This window comes from Camellia sinensis, chromosome 2 (assembly GCF_055761805.1).
Source record: "Camellia sinensis isolate YWXY chromosome 2, ASM5576180v1, whole genome shotgun sequence".
NCBI classification, from domain to species: Eukaryota; Viridiplantae; Streptophyta; class Magnoliopsida; order Ericales; family Theaceae; genus Camellia; species Camellia sinensis.
In genome coordinates, this window is record NC_138962.1 from 121,533,086 (window position 1) to 121,546,325 (window position 13,240).

Here is a 13,240-nt window from a genome sequence, read left to right on the forward strand (position 1 = left end):
AAATTTTGGTGGGAACATTAAAAGATTGGCGCCAGTTCTTCTTAGCATTTTTGAAAATAGGGTTCTTCTCTTCTCTCTCTCTCTCTCTCTCTCTCTCCCTCTCTCTCTCTCTCACACACACACACAGAACCAGTCACCACCAAACCTCACTTCACTGCAGTCGTTCACCACCATTGCTTACTGTAAGACGCACATCGCCACCACACCGCCACAAATCGCACCGCCACCGCCACCGCCATGATATGAATATGTTCTCTCTCACTCATTTTCTCTCTCTCTCTCTCTCTTTCCCTTCCTCTATTTTCCCATTTCTCACTCTTGCTCTAGGGTTTATATTATTTATATAGTTTAATTTCTTGTTTAGCTTGTTTTTGGTTTAATTCTTCAAATTGCAGTAATTTTGGGGTTGCATTAGTAGATTGTCTGGCTAATTTTGCAGTTCTCTTTGTTTTTGTTGAGGGCAAAATTTGGATTCAGTGAGGCATTTGAGTTTATCAAGGAAAAATTTGGGGTCCCTACGGTTGTGTGTCCTTCTTTGGGGGGTTTAAGAGCTGGGTTGATAGCTATCAAGTATCTCGGAATACTCTACTGAGTTTCACTAATGTTGATGAAATTCTTCATATTGGAAAGAGGGCTTTGGTCATTTGTGCTAATTCATGGGTATTAGTGGTGATAAATGTGAAGTTTAGAGTGAACCTGTTGAGATTTTGCAATTTAATTCGAATGGTTCTTGGAAGCTGATGATAATTGTGTTCTGTTTAAATTAATTATTACAACTGTTTCTATTACTATAAGGAATTATTGTTAATTGAAGAAATTAAGATTTAAATAATTTGTTGGATGACTCTCATATTCTTAATTTTGACTGTAAGGGTTAACTTCTTTTATTTATTTATTTATTTTTATTTTTTATGGTAGTGTGTCACTATTAGGTGAATCTTAATATCAAATTTATATATGAGAGAAAGTATAAAATGAGGTGTTTGAAAGCATTGAGGTGTTTGATAGTAAGAATTTTTTACGAACCAATGCTTTCAAACAATGGCTGATGAGCCCCAAGCCATCAAATGATCTCTGCTTCATTCTTATTAACATGTCTAGTACTTAGATGGAGTATAAATATAGTATGAAGGTTGTGGCTGAATAAATCTGTGCCAAATAATTTTAGTGTTCTTTCTTTCTTGAGTATGTGCATATATGAAGCTTCAATCCAAAATATAGTTTTAGATGCTTTTCTTATGCCTTCTCAAGCGCAATTCCAGGCAAGTGATTTCCTTGTTTCAAGTAAGAGTCATGCAGTTAAGGAGGAAAGAGAGTTAGATGATCTGGTGTACTCTAATGATGTCTATGTAGATACAACATCTTTACTTGAACAGGTAATTGTCTGCTTTGTCAAATACTGTTTAGGTAGATAAATAAACATGATTTCGTTTAGTATAGATAATCCATTCTACAAGAGAGCAACCTGGGCCATCAATCAATCTGGTTTAAGATTTATTAGTGTCATTATCAGTAAATCCAAAGCTCTTAAGTTTGAGCAGATGTTGTTTCGTGCTACAAATGGCAACATGCTTTTCAATCAGGCACCAACTGATGAACAAATCTTGGATCCTGCATCAACTGAAGTGGTCATTCTCTTATTTATATTATTATCTTTTGGTCTTTTGGGATAAATTTTCTTTCTACGTATTTTCTTACTATAGCTTGTAATCTGAAAGCCTTGAATATATTCTACTTCTTAATAGTATGCTTTCTTCACTAGAGTGCTATGTTGGTGTACTTCTATTGCTTTGAAGACTATGGCCTGGATTTCTAAATTCAACTAATTTTGCTTGTATATTGCATGTGCAGGTTGAGAAAATTGTTATTGTAGTGTTCTTCTTGGAGGAACAAGCAAAGACAAAAATATTGAAAATTTGTGAAGCATTTGGTGCAATTTGCTATTTCGTACCCGAAGATATAATGAAACAAAGGCAACTAACTTAATAAGTATGCTGTTAAATTGACTGGCTACATTTTTCTACATGCTTGCAATGTTCCTTTTATTTTTGATTGATGTTTGTGTAGCACATTATGTAGTTCAGTTTTCTTATGACAAGTAAAATATGTATGGGCCTTTTTGTCTTTATGGGATACATGTATTTCTATATTTCTCATTTGTTTCAGGTTTTGTGTATGATAAACTGAACATGCTGAATTTTGATGTTACAAAAAAATGTCTTGTCAGAGATGGTTGGTGTCCAATAATTGCCAAAACTCAAGTACTTTGGTCTCCTCTTATGTCATTCTTGTTTTGGGCAAAATATCTGCAATTGCTTCCATTATTTATTACATTATTATCAAAAAGGAAAAGGTTTTATTATGTGCAGATTCATGAAGCACTGCAACGGGCTACAATTGATAGCAATTCACAAGTGGGTATAATATTTCACACAATGGATGTTGTGGAACCACCTCTAACATACTTCAGAACCAACCACTTTACAAATGCATTTCAGGAAATTGTTGATGCATATAGGTAAACTAAAATGTGGTTTTTTATTTTTTATTTTATTTTATTTTTTTTGGCGTGGACATATTTCTTTTTGTTATAATGATTGTTGATCTTACAATATAAGTATCATTTTTCTTAAAAATATCTGACGAAAAAAATTTCTTATTTTTTCCATACTTTGGTTACATCACAATAACCTTAAACAATAATGAACCTCTTTGTGAGTAAGCCAAGCCATTATGTGTTCTGGGATAGGTCTCATCAGTTCTGATCCTTACCATGATTTAGAATTCATATTTGCAACTGACTACATTAATGGTGTAATTGGTGATTTGATTTTAATAGACTTACCCACCTCGATGGTCAAAGATAATTTGTTTGGAATGAGAAAATTTCTAAGTTTCTTGGAAGGTTTTGGAGGCACTAATCTAGTTTTCTTTCCTTGTAGATTGGTTTGGTTTTGAAGAAGTTGTTTGAAGATGGTATCGTGAAGCCCGGGAATTTTTTTATTACCTCCAAACTCTAGTTTGAATCAATCTTTATTACCTCCAAACTTTGGTTTGACTTTATGACTTGATGCTCTTCATAATGCTTGTCATTTTGATATTTGCTGTATAATTAGTTTTGATTACTTTGCCTTTCCTTCTTTCATTTTTATTTTTTGTAGCCAATTTTTCTTGAAAATTTATACAAAGAATTGATGCTTCCAATTGGATGCATTTTGAAATGATCTTTGTTTATTTGGAGTTTGTCTTGTACATACATACATATATATATATATATATATATAGGACCTGTGGGGACATACGGGATTTAATTAGCGCACATAGGGATGTCACAACCAACTTCCCCATGACAAATAGGACCTGTGACAACACATGGAATGTAATTAGCACGTGTGGGTTGGGAGTTAGAGCCGAAAATGTCTTAAACTTAACCTAAAAAAGGCGTTAAGGGGATGAAAATGCGAAACAGCCCCCGAAGCACCGTACGGATGTCATGACCACCTTCTCCGTGACAAATAGGACTTGTGACAATAGACAGAATGTAATTAGCACGTGTAGGTTGGGAGTTAGAGTGGAAAATGCCTTAAATTTAACCGAAAAAGGGCGTTAAGAGGGCGAAACTGCGAAACAACCCCTGAACCACCGTTCAGATGTCACGGCCACCTTCCTCATGACAAATAGGAGCTATGAAAATAAATGAAATGTAATTAGCACATGTATGTGGGGAGTTGGAGCCGAAAACGCCTTAAACTTAACTGAAAAAGGGCGTTAAGGGGGCGAAACTGTGAAAAAGCCCCTGAACCAACGTTCGGATGTCACAACCACCTTCCCCGTGACAAATAGGGCCTGTGACAATAGACATAATGTAATTATCACATGTATGTTGGGAGTTAGAGCCGAAAACGCCTTAAACTTAATCAAAAAAGGGCGTTAAGGGGGCGAAACTGCGAAACTACTCCCGAACCACCATTTGGATGTCACGGCCACCTTTCTCATGACAAATAGGACCTGTGACAATAGACAGAATGTAATTAGCACGTGTATGTTGGGAGTTAAAGCCGAAAACACCTTAAACTTAATTGAAAAACGGCGTTAAGGGGGCAAAAATTCAAAACAACACCCAAACCGTATGGATGTCGCATCTAGCTTTCCCATGCCAAATAGGACTTGTGATAATAGACGAAATGTAATTAGCATGTGTAGGTTGGAAGTTAGAGCCTAAAATGCCTTAACGCGAGCGAAACTAGAAAACAGCCCCTGAACCACCGTTCGAATGTGACATCCACCTTCCCTATGACAAATAGGACCTGTGACAATAGACGAAATGTAATTAGCACATGTATGTTGAGAGTTAGATCCAAAAACACCTTAAATGTAACTGAAAAATGGCGTTAAGAAGGCGAAAATACGAAATAGCCCCCAAACCACCGTATGGATGTCACAACTAACTTTCTCATCCCAAATAGGACTTGTGATAATAGACAGAATTTAATTAGCACGTGTAGGTTGGGAGTTAGAGTCGAAAATGCCTTAAACTTAACCGAAAAAGGGCGTTAAGGGGGAAAACTGTGAAACAGCCCCTGAACCACCGTACAGATGTCATGGCTAGCTTCCCTGTGACAACATACAAAATGTAATTAGCACGAGTTGGTTGCGAGTTAGAGTTGAAAACGCGTTAAACTTAATCGAAAAAGGGCGTTAAGGGTGCGAATAGGAAAAACTGCCCCATAACCACCATATGGATGTCACAGCCAACTTCTGTATGACAAATAGGACCTGTGTCAATAGACAAGATGCAATTAGCTCGTGTAGATTGAGAGTTAGAGCCGAAAACGCATTAAACTTAACTGAAAAAGGGCGTTGAGGGGGCAAAAATGCGAAATAGCCCCCGAACCACTGTACGAATGTCACAACCACCTACCCTATGACAAATAGGACCTGTGACAATAGACAAAATGTAATTAGAAAGTGTAGGTTGGGAATTAGAGCCGAAAATGCATTAAACTTGACCGGAAAAGGGCGTTAAGGGGGTGAAGATGAAGAAGAGCGCCATGGCGGTCTCTATTTCTGCCCTAAACCTCACTGAATCGGTCTCTTTAATCCCTTCGTAAACAACCAAATCAGACCTTCAAGATGCATTGTTGTTTTGGATTCTTATAGATGGATTATTGCTTTGGATTCTTATAATGTCAAAATAGTTTGTTGTTGCTTTGGATTTGGATTCTTATAACAAATGATTTGTTTTTTTGTTTTTTTTTTCTTGCCTTCAAACTGTTTGATAAAATGTCTCTTAGGCTTCTCAAAATTCTAAGCCACGAGCCTAACTTATTGACAGTGTAATTGGTGCTCAAACATGTACTGAATCAAGCCCACAATAGCTCCAAATCTTAATCTGTTGAAGCCACTGCTTGCATATTCAAATCTTATAGTGTTTTCAATTAGCTACTTCACTAATTTTCCCTCATTTAGTATTGCTATATCAGTTATAATAAATATTGTTCTATTCATCTTAAATTAACTGTTATATCCTCATAAATCATTATTTGCCTATTTTAGTTGAAATCTTTGAAATAACAATTTGTTAAGCTAAAAGGAATCATTGACTGATTTTTCTTTATTTAGTCTTGCTATATCAATTGATATATTCGTTCTGTTATTCATTTAAATTCAACTGAGTTAGTTATCTAATTTTTTCCTTCTCCATAAGCTAAATTACTTGTTAAATAAATTGAACCATATTCTATTTAAACAAAATTCAAGCTCTGTATTTTTTATTACATACCTCACTGATTTTTGTTGTAGATTGACGATGTTGGCATGGATATAGTGATGTTTTTGGGCCAGATTGATGATGTTTGCATGTACGCAATTTACATTATATTTTTTGTTTATCAAAAACATGTACACCTAATATGTTTTGTGTAGACACCCCATTTTTGACCGACCTTAAGACTCAGACGTCATCGATTGAGCACTCAATGATGACGCATGTTGTGCTCGTTCTGAGGTTACAAAGTCTCGGCTGAGAGCCTTGCCTCCGGACCTCGAGACTCTTTTGTGCTTTGCCTCAGTTTGCGAACCAAGTTCTGTTTTCTCTTCCCAAAGGAAGGGAAAGGTCTCGTAGACCATCTCTCAGTGGCCGTAGGCTACTTTTCGTGGTCGTAGACCACTGTTCCTGTTTGGAGACCAGTTTCCGATTTTCGGAGTTGTCGGCCGTGCGCCTCGATTCAGGACCGCTTAACTTTCTCCGTTTGGCACGGTTTTTGGAGAGCTTGAACATTTTGAACCTTCATTTTAGCTTCTTGAGGAAGCTTGAACCTTTTGAACCCTTGTTTTAGCTTCTTGAGGAAGCTTGAGCCTTTTGAACCCTTGTTTTAGCTTCTTGAGGAAGTTTGAACCTCTTGAACCTTTGCTCTAGCTTCTCCAAGAAGCTTGAACCTTTTGCTCTAACTTCTCCAAGAAGCTTAAACCCTCTTGTTTCTCTATAAGAGAGGGCCTCCCTCTCCTTTAGAGAGGTTGAAAAAAATTTGTCTAAGGAAAAGCACATATATCTCTCTATATCTCTACATTCTAGGTTTAGAAAGGGTGTTCGTTCTTGGCCTTTAACGCCACACCTCATAGCCACACACCTCCACCATTGATCTAAGATTCTTGGAGGGTCTTGAGAGGTCACAAAGAGCTGGTTTTTGGTCCAAGAAGCTACTGGTTTTGCTGAAGCTACAAGGGTAACACACTATTCCCTCTTTTAAGTTTTATTTTGCTCCATCTTTTAGCCATACTTGCAGAAATATTTGAGCTTTGGTGTAAACTAAAAAAAGTCTTGTTTTGAGGTCCTTTTCATGTTTGTTTAAGGTCATTTTGTTGTTGGGGGTCATCTACCCCCTTGCATGCTTCATTTTGCCTTGTTTTGAGCCATGCCCTAAGGCTTTTGTATTGAGATTTGCTTGGCCCTTTAGCCACTAAAATCCAGCGGATTTTCAGTGGTTAGGATGTAGTTTTGAGGGCCAAAATTAGAGAGGGGTGACCCTCTCTCTCCTTGTTTTGTTTTCTAGCATTTTTAGCCTTACAAAGGAGCCCTTATTTTCATGCTTCCAAGCCATGTTTTAGGCCATTTTTGATGAGTTTTAGGACCTATATAGGCTCTTTCCAGAGCTTGTTTTTCCATATTGGATGTCCATCTTGCATGTGTAGAATAACCCTCTTCATAGCATATCAAAGGAGCATCTCATTCTTGCATGCATTAACTATGTTTCAGTGGATTTTTGGGCTTTATTTGGCATGTCATACCTCTATCTTATGCTGGTTTAGTGGCCTCTTAAATGCTTCACATGCTTGTAGTGTAAATCCTCTTCACTAGCTTATAATGCATGTTGTTTTGGTCTTTGATTCTAGCATATTTTGGCCATGTTATAAAATGATTTTGTGCATGTTTTGGACTGACTTAGCTCTATTTTTAGGCCTCATGGTTGAATGATGTTTGCTATGCATGGTTGTAGTGCAATACCCTTGCCTAGCTTTGAGTTTTGAAGCCTATTGCATGCTTATATTGAGGTGTTTGCATGTTTTGGGGTCATTGTGCATGGTATTTCAGAGCATGTAAGGTTGCCATGTTCCCATGTTTTCCACTCCTTAAATGCATTTGAGGGTTGTGCTTGTATGCCTCATTTATGGACTATTGCATGAGCTTCATTTCCGTGCCTTTTGAGCCACCATTTTAGTCCATTTTCCTACTGTTTTGGGCCTGCATAGGGATTGTTTGGGGCTGGTTTGGCAATTTGTTCATCGCTTTGCATACCTCTAGTGTAATCCACTTCACTAGTTTCGGTATTTGGGCCATCTAGCATGCATTGTGTGAGGTGTTTGCATGATTCTGGACCATCTTGCATGTCATTTTAGAGCTGAAAAATATGTGATTGTATGCCATATTTCATGCTTACCATGCTTTGGTGGAGTTGCACTTTGTGCCTTAGGTTTGGTCCCTTGCATTTGTGCATGTTTGCATGTGTGTTGTTGCTTCATTTTCATCATGTATGGCCACTGATTTGAGTGTGGCTGAGGCCCATTCATTTTAGTTTAAGTCCATCTTGGATTATGTATGCCACATCCATGTTGTCGCATGCTTGATCGTCGCATTGTGTATGTCGTGTTCATGTCTTCGTGCATGTCCATCTTCGTATGTGCATTACGTATGCCATTCTTAGTTCATAGCATTGTGTATGCTAGTTGCATGTTTGCATATCATCCCTCGCATGCTAGCACGATTAGGTTGCATTGCGTTTAGGGTTGCATGCTAGTCGTATTGTGTATGCCATGTACATTGCATTGTGTTTGGAATAGGGTTTAGTCCAAACACGGGAAACGAGGGACGTTTCATACTCCAAGTAACAAAACGTGCCTCGATTCTCGGTCACCGACACTCCAGATTACCCATGATGGAGTTTAGGCCTTGTTGTGTTTATATGTGCATTCATTTTACATCGAGTCGTGAAATCCGACTCCTCAGCCATCATGCATCGAGATGCATGATTGGTGGCACGAGGATCGAGGACTACACTCCCTGGAGCTTGTGCAATGATGGGGAGAGTGGTCATACACATATATGTTGAAAATACTTTGCCATGCCCCTTTCTCGCTCTCTGTTGCAGCAAACTGGAAACCAGCAACAAAAGCTGGTTAGCAGCCTTCTAGAGCTTTGTACAGTGTTCTGGGACCAGTTGCAAACAGAGGCAAATTGAGGCATCGCGATGGATTTCCCGACAAGGCAACTTGAGCATGCTTGCATCCCTATCATTCGGAACAGAGCTGAGGCTGTCCATTTTGTTTAATTTGCATGCTAGTTTCCTTACTTACTTAGTTAATTCGTTAATTAATTAATGTTGTGTAATAATTAGTTTAATTAGCTTAGATTAGCTAGTTTATTCTGTACTATTCATTCGGACCCTCCGAGGAGGGCAATTTTGTAATAAGTGTGCGTGTGTGTGTGATGCATGCCTTCCAACCCCATGTCTTTCTCCCTTTTATTTACCAGCTTATGATGGTTAGTTTAGGGCACGTTTCAATTAGCATACTTATGCTCGCATGTTTGCATCCATTTATTTGTCCTGCATGCACCGGGCTTGGCGCATCATACTAACTGCATTGTATTTCAATTCCGAGTAGAATACGTGTATCAGTTGTTGCATTTCATATGCCATTTTAGAATAGCCGAGCCTATCTTAATTGCATTTTTGCATGTGTTGCATTAGGCATTTCAGCATAGTTAGGATTCATGCATGATTTCTAATTAGCTTCTTTCTTTGGTTTGGAGTACTCGGTAAGTATTTATGCTTTAGTATCCTTGCATGCGTGTGAGTGACTGCCATGATAGCATGCTTACCATGGGGCTATTTGCTTATGTGATATAACTGCCTAAATGTCTGTGGGTGAAGGTTGGGTTATTTGAATTGGAACAATTCACCAATTGAGAGTTTTAAGCCCACTTGAGAGTGGAAAAATCATGTTTTCTTAAGCCCACTTGAGGGTGGCAAATCCACGTCTTAGCCTACTTGCGAGTAACACCATCAAACCATCTTTCAAATAAACAAACATGAAATGTTTTGTTCCAACTCAAATGATCCAGTCTATACTTGTATGTTGTGTGAATCACATAGTAAATCTAGGCTAATAACCGGAATAAGAGCACATAATGTTTTCAAAACTCGATATCATGGTTAGTAGAGGCCGATCTTTGATCGGGCGAGCGGGGGTGCTCACGAAGTGACCTTCCCCAATCGTACCCTAGTTCCCGAGCCGAGGCAACTTTGGTGATGACGGACACGTGGCCTTAGGCACGAGTCAGGGTTTCCTAAATTACCCCAAAATAAAATATTAGGTGGCGACTCTATATCTGGCAAAGCAGTCCATGTTTGGCACTTCTTTCTAAAAATCAGTTTTTCAAAACGGTTTGCCGGATTTAGACTCTTTGATGATTCATCGGTCTTGTATTGCACTCCGCGAGATTAGATACAGGACTGTGACATTGAGTCCAAATTGTAGTAAGTCCTAATGAACAAAACAGGATTATCTCGGGACGTTTGGGCACGTCTACATTTTGTTATTAAACTTTTTTTTTTAATTTTAATTTTAATTGTTGGTTTGGATGGTATATGTATTTGTTGGATTATACTATGTTTATGGCTTCTTATTTTCTTTGATATGTATGGTTAATAGTTAAGTTTTGTAGATGGTTGAAAATTGAATGCTATAGGTTGTGGAGAAATATTTTTATTGAATGGTTGAGAATTGAATGAATGAATGAATGGATGAATAATTTTGTATATGCACAGGTTACAGGTGGCGCAAAAAATATTATAGAACAAATTATAAAAAGTAAATGAAACATTTTGGCGACTAAACAAATATCACAGGTTGGCTTTTGACTACTAAAATTTTAGTCGCCAATTGTCAAAACGTGAAACTTTTGGCTGCTAAACTTTTAGTCACCAATTGTCAAAAAGTAAAACTTTTGGCCACTAAACTTTTAGTCGCCAATTGTAAAAAGGAAACTTTTAGCTACTAAATTTTTAGTCGCCAATTCTCAAAAAGTGAAACTTTTGGCTACTAAATAGTTAGTCGCCAAACATACATGCTCAATTGGCTACTAAATAATTTAGTCACTAAAAGTAAAAAATATATATATTTAATTATTCTTAAAAAATATATGGCGACTAAAGTTTTAGTCCCCGATTGTCTTCCCCGACGAACTATTAGTGACCAATCTGGTGACCAAATATATTAGTCACCAAAAGTAATTGGCGACTAAAATAAGGCTTTTGGTGACTAAAATTTTAGTCACCAAAAGTGAAATTTCTTGTAGTGTACCCTTTTTCAATTATAATTTATCATTTTTTTCTTATTTTTTAATTAGTTAATATAAATTCGTTAATTATATCTCTTCTATTAATCACAATATTATTAAGACATCATGTGACAATACCCCAAAATCAACTAATAACTTCTCGTCCACATGGCAATCTGACATAAAGAGCTGCCCTCGTGTTCCTCGAGTTGAGCATCAAATTACATGAATATAATATATATAGTGTATCATATATATATATATATATATACATATGAATATATATCCTCATAGCATATAGCAAGTATAGCAAGATGAGAGTGGTAACAGCAATATTATACATTGTTCTCGCAATTTGCAGCCTTAGAATCCAAGTCGACATCCAGGCCTATTCCTCCATCTCCTTCAATGTGGTAGGTGCCACTTGGACCACATATAGAGACTTCATAGGGGAACTGCGAGAAATCTTGTCATAGGAAACCCGTACAATAAATGGTCTAATAGTGCTTAACCCTGAAAGTGAAGTGCTGGTTGGGAACCAGTTCGTTCTGGTCAGTCTTATCAATGGCGACATAGTCACCTTGGCAATAGATGTGGTAAACCTTTATTTGGTGGCTTTTAGTGGTGCAAATAACAAATCCTACTTTTTCCACGATGTTACAGCACTTCAACTCAACAATTTATTCATCAGCACCAGTCAAACCCAGTTAGGCTTCAACAGTAGCTATATCAGCCTTGAGAACTAGTCAGGAGTTAAAAAGAGGGACCAACTTAAAATGCATATTTCACTATTTTCCTAGGACCTTGTGCCTAAATGTCAAAAGTAGTTTTTTATTCTACCCTAGTTGAAGAAGAAATCTTCTACTAAATTAACATATAAACATAATATACTAACCAAGAAGCTTGTCCATCAGAATCTAAACTTTCCCCACTCTCAAAATTTTCCGTGATACATTTCTGCCTCAAAACTCTATGATACTTTGTATGTTCTTGCTTTGTTTCTTCTCTGACTTTTGAAATCTTGCAATTTGTTCATTTTGCTGTGCTATTTGCATCTCAAGGCGTTGGACATAGTCACTACTTTCAGCAGGTGCAACAGTAGTCTTCATAGAAGAAGAAGGTCTCATGCTGAGTCCTTTCACATAACCTGACCTTAGCTTAAGCACCTTGACTGACAACTCCTCTAGGCTCAAGGGGATCACACCACTCTGCGAGAGGTATTCTGCTTGCGTCTGTATCATGTTGTCCTGTTAATTTAAAACAAATTGAACAATTATTAGTTATTCTACCCTGCAAAGCAAAATAAATAATTTTATCAAAATTACTATGCATTGCCTTGTACATACATAATTAGCTTGGCTCTTCGACGAAATCCATTCATGCATGTTCGAATTATAGTGGATGGACTTGTAAAATTTTGCCAAATCGAGTACTTTTCCATTTGCAATTATCTGATTCATTTGTTTTTGAATGTTATTTCAAATATTTAAATAACAAAGCCTACTAATCCAATAAAATAAAATAGTAGAACGCATCGAGCTGTGCACCCTGATCAGGATTGATTTTGATCCACATCTATGTTTTGTTTTCATTTTCATCCTATTATTCACATTAGTTAGTGATTGTTCCTACACGATTGAAACACCAATAAAAAAATAAAAAAAAACTTAACATTAGTAAGAAGAAATTTAATTTTTGACAATTAACATAAAACATTTGACCATGAATTCTTTACTATTCCACTTCTTGTCAATTAGAGATGTCCACTGATTAAGAGTAACACTTGCAAGTGGGTGGCTTCTCGCGTACTCCTTCTCTCTTGCATCCTTAAGTTACTTGTATTGTTTGTGCATCCTATAGGTGAAGCCACTCAATTGCCGACCAAACTGTGTGTTTAAAGTCCTTGCTACATCACTCGGATTGCCTTGTAGATCAAACTGATCCTACAAAATCAAATCATTTTTTTTATAAGTTAAATAACATAAATTCTGTTCGTATACACAATTAGACGTAGCAGCAACCAATTGTGAAGCACAACAGCTAGGCTATAGGAGTAACTCCATAATCCCCGTCCACATAACACATGAAGCACAACACACCTACACACTAACTAGGAACAATCACCAATCCATAAAGCAATAGCAAAACCAGCAACATGCAATGGACAAATAAGAAGGATGGTAAGTTAAATTCTTATATCCAAGATTTTAGTTTGTTGGCATCACTAGTTATATTACTGTTTACTGATATATGCATGGGATAGCTACAATATATGCTATTAGCTTTTCCATGATTTGATTAGTACTAACAAGAATACTTCCCTGTTTATTAGTTAATGGATCTTCCAGAAACACAAATAATTTGTTTGCTGATGTTAGGATAGTATATGCTTGATCTCTTTCT

At 37.1% G+C, this 13,240-nt stretch overlaps 1 long non-coding RNA gene and 1 pseudogene across 2 annotated transcripts; both read left to right on the top strand.

Annotated features, from left to right (window-relative positions):
- The first annotated feature begins 237 nt into the window (after nt 1-237).
- Nucleotides 238-5,944, top strand: LOC114321988 (uncharacterized). Of its 2 annotated transcripts, none has more exons than XR_014361591.1 (5): nt 238-1,376; nt 1,852-1,989; nt 2,167-2,261; nt 2,370-2,518; nt 2,943-5,944. It is a non-coding gene; the product is annotated as an uncharacterized LOC114321988 (long non-coding RNA). The 2 variants fall into 2 exon arrangements; XR_014361590.1 differs by having other exon boundaries at nt 239-1,625.
- A 3,631-nt stretch (nt 5,945-9,575) lies between these two features.
- Nucleotides 9,576-12,503, top strand: LOC145819666 (nigrin b pseudogene; annotated as a pseudogene).
- The last annotated feature ends 737 nt before the right edge of the window (nt 12,504-13,240 follow it).